Genomic DNA, 7,835 nt, shown 5'->3' on the forward strand with positions numbered 1-7,835 from the left:
GATGAGAGCCATGATGAACATCAAGCACCAAGACCACCGGAACCCTTAAAAACTCACTGTTCTGTCCAAAACCTACTGACCTGATGCTTCTGGGACAAATCAATAGACCTGGGCTGTTCTCACCTTGATTTTTAGATAGAACTTTTCGAGTAGATAACTTTTCATATAGGACTCGTCTTAATCCGAGTTACGGTTTAGGATTTATGGCCCTCCGATCGTCACTATGTCCTTTAACGTTGTGCAGAAATTTCTGACCTACTCGCACTTAGACCGTCGCCACGGTCAAACCAAGATGAGTTTGCTTCTGTAAATTTTACCACACTTAAGGGACTCATAGAAGGAGACATGGCCACTGGTCTCACCTTAATTCAGTAAGGGTAGAGGCCGTGGTGACTGACTGAAGTCAGACTTTGTTGAAAACTACTTTCATAAACGAAACTTACTTTACGCCTTTTGTTTAATGATGATTGATGATGACCCTTAAGACCTTAATTACATACTTTTAAACCTATTAAGACGATTTACTGACTTAGTACTATTTGACTTAGGTTGAGGACTTCGGACCATTTACTTGCACACCTTTCCCGACTACTACTTTACCGCTACATATCATTGTGAGTTATAGCATTCCCTTTTTACTTTAACTTATTTTGGGAACTGAGAATACATGCGGATTTTATGTTTTACATACTAGGCACGAGTACTTAAACTTTATATATGTGTGGGTTATATAACGGCAGAAACATTCCCTTTAGCTCGGTAACGTTTAATCATTGGTTTATGAACCGGTGAACGCGAATCTTAGATATGGATCCATAGGGTTTGACATCCCCACTCGGGCTAGTCGCGCTAGCAGTCAACGAGTGTTTAATACTTCGTAAACATACGCACTCGCCAAGTGTACTTTCAGGGGGTATTTTAAACGTTAAGTTAGTTACCAAGTGCCCACGGTTAACATATACTTTATCATACTGTTTTGAAATGCTCTTTGTAGCACTGAAATCTCGTGGCCTACCTTACATACTGTTATACTTAAACTATAGCTCACCAACCATTGTGTTGACGTTTTTAAGCATGTATTTCTCAGGTGCTTGAGGTTGCTTCCGCTGTGTACTAGTCGTGCTGTAGAACCCGCTGCTTAGAGTTGTTATCGCATGACTACTTATCTTGCATTCAAACTTATTTACTTTTGAAACTATGTTATGTAACGACCTTTGGGGTCACGTACACTTATTTATTGCTTCTACTTAGCGAAGCATGTTTTTGGAATGTAAAACATTTGATGTCGGTTATGACATCACCTTTTTATCATGAATGCAACTTCTTTAATTACAGCATATAGTACTTAACCTTGTAATGATCCTGTTGTTGATGATTCGTACACGATGGTTTTGTACGGGGCATCACATTTGGTATCAGAGCATTGGTTGTAGGGAATTAGGTTGCATTAGTGAGTCTAAGACCGACCCGAGTAGGATTCACTAATAGGACTAATCTACAACTTGCTAGTTTACGTGTTTCTGCTGAACTTACTGCATGCTGCTGCTTACTGTTACTGCTATATGCCGTGTGCTACTACGTGATTTCACTACTGCATGCTATTACTTGCTTTCGATTGCATGCTATTTTCGTACGATTACTGATATTGCCATGCTACTTATTGTTATACATGATTTAAACTGTTGGCCTATTATTTGCTTGCTTTATGACATACTGACATGGAAAATTTATTTTTCCTTGTTCAGATGTCGGATGTTCCACCTGCTGGCATTTCGGGCAGTACAGACTCAGACCCCGTCGCCCTACCTACTGCTACACCTGCTGCTGCTACTGCCGATACACCGGCCCCGACACCCACTAGTGATCCCGGCGCTTCCACTTCCGGAGATGGCACTAGTGCACCTGCCCCAGTTTCTGCTCCCGGACCCTCAAGGTCACAGCCCCGCATTGGTGGTATTGAGATCCCCGCGGAGTTCGGGGAAGGGCCGTTTCGTAACCACATGCGCACGCCTTGCCGACGCACTCCCGACGGACGTTTAGTCGTGATTCCTCCAGGCAGACACCGACAGATGTTGGCCGCCTTCGGACGCTTTGGATTACCAGCTCAGCCACCAGTGTCACCACCACACGATTCAGATGACTCATCATCCGCCGATTCTTCATCATCAGACGACTCCAGCGATGATGAGGATCCTGCTGATAGACCTATTCAGGCACCCTCCACCCCGCCGAAGAAGCGGTACCGTTCCGACGGCACCGTCATTCCAGGGGTGAATGGAGGTTGTGCTTTTACTGATGCTTTTGGCCATCGACGTAGGGTTACTGCTCGTAAACGAGTTGTGCCATACCCTGCCGACCCACAGATACGTAAGGTTCCCCGTTACGTATTGACTATTCCTGGAACCGTACCACCTAGATTTAGATACGGACCACTTACATCTAGGGACGTACCGTCTACATTCGGAGCCGGACCATCTACATCAGCACCACCGGCACCACCCGCACCACCCACCCCACCTGCACCGCCTGCCCCACCAGCTCCCTCTAACGAGGAACTGATGAGGGAGATTGAGACTCTCCGAGCTCGAGTCACTGAGCTCGAGGAGCAGTTAGCTCGAGGAGCAGTTCACCCGCCTTCACCGTAGGACTTTGTATTTAGATTTCATGATGTAATCTAGATATAGTTTCATGTATTTCATATGTATTGTACGAACTTATTCAGATGTATGAAACTTATTATTATTAATGAATGGAACTTTGCGTTATTTAATTCTTGCACGATGTTCTATTTACATTGCTGTACGATGATTCTATGGTATTTGTACCTAGATGCATTATTTAATAACATGTGATGTTTGATTCCATGATTGGTCACTATATACTGTATTATTACTACTTGCATGCTGGATTTTGACTTGGGTCAAAACTTTTGTTTAGAATACCATGGCTAACGGAAGAACCACACCTACCGCCGCCCAGATTGAGGACATGATCAGCGAACGGGTCGCTGCAGCCCTAGCAGAAAGAAATCTCCAAGCTCCACCGCCACCACCACCAGTTATCCCACCCGTTCGAATTGGGTGTATATACAAGGAATTCCAGAGCTACAAACCGCATAACTTCAGCGGCACCGAGGGACCAGTTGGTCTCACCAGATGGTTCGAGAAACTTGAATCAGTATTCTGAGTTAGCAAATGTTCGGAGGATAATAAGACCAAATTTGCATCTTGCACGCTATCTGACGGCGCGCTAACGTGGTGGAACACGTTAGCTCAAGCAAAAGGGATTGATGAGGCGTATGCTATGCCTTGGGAAGAGTTTAAGTGTGCTATGATTGATGAGTATTGTCCAAGAACCGAAATTCAGAAGATGGAAATCGAATTTATGCAGTTAAAGGCCGTAGGGAACGACCTTAACAGTTACAACCGTAGGTTTTTGGAGTTGGCACTTATGTGTCCGACCATGGTCACCCCCGAATTCAAGCGCATGGAGAAATACTTCTCGGGACTTCCTAAGTCCATCAAAGGAAATGTCACCTCATCCAAACCACCGAATGTTCCCGAAGCAATGCGCATGGCGCATACTCTCATGAATCAGATCCTTATTGATGAGCCGGAGAAGGCTAAGTTTGAAGCTGGTAGTAGCGAAAAGAGGAAATGGGATAACAACCACAACAACAATAACAACAACAGGGGTAGAAACTATGATCAAAACCCGGCGAAGCGACATGAAGGGTTCAGGAAAAACAACAACAACCCCAACCCCAACAACAACAACTCCAACCCGAACTACAAGGGCACGCTACCACAATGCAAGAGGTGCTACAAGCACCACACCGGGTATTGTAATGCTGTTTGTGAGAAGTGCAAGAAGAGCGGGCACATCGATAAAGACTGCAAGACTACCACGATGACAGGGAGGCCGAACACCAAAGGGCCAAAAAAGTGTTACGAATGCGGGCAGACGGGCCATTTCAGAAACGAGTGCCCGAACAAATGAAAGGATGGCGGACCACCGCGTGCTAGAGCTTTTAATGTTAATGCAAGGGATGCACGCGATAACCCCGACTTGGTGATAGGTATATTCACAATCAACAATCTTTTAGCTTCTGTCTTGTTTGATACTGGTGCGGATAGAAGTTATGTATGTAGACATTTTTGCGATAAGATTAATTGGTCATTAGTCCCGTTAAAAGAGAGTATGCTTGTCGAGGTCGCCAATGGAAAACTTGAAAAGGTTGACCATATTAGTCGTGGAGCTATTATCAACATAGCTGGTGCAGATTATCGAAATTGATTTGATACCTATCAAACTGGGAAGTTTTGACGTGATCGTCGGTATGGATTGGTTGAGCAAGATAAAGGCCGATGTTATCTGTGGAGATAAAGCACTTCGCATACCACAAGGAGATGGCGAACCACTGGTTATCTATGGAGAGAGATGTACCTCGAAGTTGAACCTCACTAGTTGCGTGAAAGCGCAAAAGATTATGAAGAAGGGACGCTTTGCTGTTCTAGCACATGTGAAAGCAGTAGAAACTGAGATGAAGAGCGTGAACGACGTTCGAATTGTGAACGAATTTTCCGATGTCTTCCCAGAGGAATTGCCTGGATTGCCGCCGCAGAGAGCCGTAGAGTTTCAGATTGACTTAGTGCCAGGAGCTGCACCTGTAGCTCGCGCACCTTATAGACTTGCACCTTCCGAGATGCAAGAATTACAGAGTCAACTACAAGAGCTACTTGACCGAGGATTTATCCAACCAAGTTTCTCGCCTTGGGGCGCACCTGTTCTGTTTGTGAAGAAGAAGGATGGATCCTTTCGTATGTGTATCGACTACCGTGAACTCAACAAACTGACTATCAAGAATCGGTATCCTCTTCCACGAATTGACGATCTTTTTGACCAACTACAAGGATCGAGTGTCTACTCAAAGATCGATTTGCGATCCGGTTATCACCAGTTGACGGTGAAGGAAAGTGACGTGATGAAAACTGCATTCAGAACCCGTTATGGTCATTATGAGTTTCTCGTGATGCCATTCGGTTTGACAAATGCACCTGCCGTGTTCATGGACCTCATGAATCGTGTCTGCAAGCCTTACTTGGACAAGTTTGTTATCGTCTTCATAGATGATATCCTCATCTACTCTAAGAGTGAAGAAGAACATGAGCAACACCTCCGATTAGTGCTTGAACTCTTAAGACAAGAGAAACTTTACGCCAAATTCTCCAAGTGCGAATTTTGGTTGAAGGAAGTACAGTTTTTGGGTCATGTTGTGAGCGACCAGGGTATCAAAGTTGATCCCGCCAAGATTGAAGCCATCAGCAAGTGGGAGACCCCCACTACTCCAACGCATATTCGCCAATTCCTAGGTCTCGCCGGTTATTATCGAAGGTTTATCGAAGGATTTTCTCTGATTGCGCGTCCTTTGACCTCACTGACTCACAAGGGCAAGAAGTTCATTTGGGAACCCGCACACGAATCAGCATTCCAAACTTTGAAGAAGAAGTTAACCTCCGCACCTATCCTATCACTTCCTGAAGGCAGTGACGACTTTGTTGTTTATTGCGATGCATCGAAGAGTGGTTTTGGTTGTGTACTGATGCAACGATCAAAGGTTATCGCCTATGCCTCCCTCCAATTGAAGATTCACGAGCGGAACTACACTACACATGATCTTGAACTTGGAGCCATTGTCTTTGCACTCAAATTGTGGAGACATTATTTGTATGGAACTAAGAGCACTATCTTCACCGACCACAAGAGTCTCCAGCACATCTTTGATCAGAAGCAACTGAATATGAGACAGCGTCGATGGATCGAGACGCTCAACGACTATGATTGTGAACTCCGTTATCACCCTGGCAAGGCCAATGTTGTAGCTGACGCTTTAAGCCGAAAGGAGAGGACGGCACCTCTCCGTGTTAGGGCTCTGAACATCACCATCCATTCGAACCTCAACAGCCAGATCAGAGTAGCCCAAGATGAGGCTCTCAAAGAGGAAAACATATCTCACAAACATTTGAACATACTTGTCTCTCGATTCGAGGTTAGGGAGTCTGGACTCCGATGTTATGCCGGAAGAATTTGGGTACCTCTTTATGGAGATCTACGGAACCTGATACTTGATGAAGCACACAAGTCGAGATATTCAATTCATCCTGGAGCGGGTAAAATGTACCACAACCTTAAAGAACAGTATTGGTGGCCGAATCTTAAGAAGGACGTTGCAACTTATGTTGGGAAGTGTTTGACTTGTTCGAAAGTTAAGGCCGAACATCAGAGACCTTCTGGGTTACTTCAACAGCCGGAAATCCCACAATGGAAGTGGGAAAGGATCACAATGGATTTCATTACTAAGCTGCCGAAGACGGTGGGCGGATGCGATACTATTTGGGTTATTGTTGACCGCCTCACCAAATCTGCACACTTCCTAGCGATGAAGGAAACTGATACAATGGAAAGACTTGCTCAGCTGTACATCAAAGAGGTTGTATCTCGTCATGGTGTACCTTTATCGATCATCTCCGATCGCGATCCCCGTTTTGCTTCCAGATTTTGGCGTTCTTTGCAAGAAGCCATGGGAACTCGTCTTGACATGAGTACTGCTTATCATCCTCAGACTGACGGGCAAAGTGAACGAACGATTCAGACCTTGGAGGACATGCTGCGTGCATGTGTCATTGATTTTGGAAAGGCCTGGGAAAGGCATTTGCCACTCGCCGAATTCTCGTACAACAACAGTTATCACTCTAGCATTAATGCTGCACCTTTTGAAGCATTGTATGGTCGTAAGTGCCGATCTCCTATTTGTTGGGCCGAAGTAGGCGAAAAGCAAATCACCGGACCCGAGGTAGTCCACGAAACCACGGAGAAGATTGCTCAGATCCAAGCTAGACTTAAGACTGCCCGTGATCGCCAAAAGAGTTATGCCTATCTTAAACGTAAAGACTTTGAATTCAACGTTGGTGATCGTGTAATGTTGAAGGTTGCACCTTGGAAGGGTGTGATACGTTTTGGAAAACGTGGAAAGTTAAACCCACGATACATTGGTCCTTTTGAAATATTGGAACGTGTTGGACCTGTTGCATACCATTTGGATCTACCAGCACAATTGAGCTCAGTTCATCCTACCTTCCATGTGTCAAACTTGAAGAAGTGTCTTGCTGCACCTGAACTTATCATACCATTGGAAGAACTTACTATTGACGACAAACTCCACTTTGTGGAAGAACCTGTTGAAATTATGGATCGTGAGATCAAAACTTTGAAACGCAACAAGATTCCGATTGTACGGGTACGATGGAATGCCAAAGAAGGACCTGAGTTTACTTGGGAACGAGAGGATCAAATGATGCGAAAGTATCCTCACCTTTTCCCGACTCCTCCATCTACCTCAGCTTAAATTTCGGGATGAAATTTTCTTTAACAGGTGGGTAATGTAACGACCCTGGAATTTCCAACATTTATTTATTAATAATTACTATTATTAATACGCGTGTTTAAACGAATGTACGTTATTACATTTACATGTTGCCATGATTGCCCGTACTTGACTTTTAAGGGCCCGAAACGTCTTTGTGACACCCGGAACTTTCACTAATAATATTTTTAGATATTATTTACATTAATGATTAAATTATTAATCATTTTATTTAACTAAGGCTATTAGTTAGTAACTTGGGCTTTATTTGGCTTAACTTGTTATAATTGGAACTTGGGCTTGTTTTAAGCTAATGGACTCTTGAGCTTGGGCTTATAAGCCCACCCTACATTTATTAATGAACCTTTAGCCCACTCTTGCAACTTGTAAATACCATTTAACATGCAACTAG

This window comes from Rutidosis leptorrhynchoides, chromosome 5 (genome assembly GCF_046630445.1).
Source record: "Rutidosis leptorrhynchoides isolate AG116_Rl617_1_P2 chromosome 5, CSIRO_AGI_Rlap_v1, whole genome shotgun sequence".
NCBI lineage: Eukaryota > Viridiplantae > Streptophyta > Magnoliopsida > Asterales > Asteraceae > Rutidosis > Rutidosis leptorrhynchoides.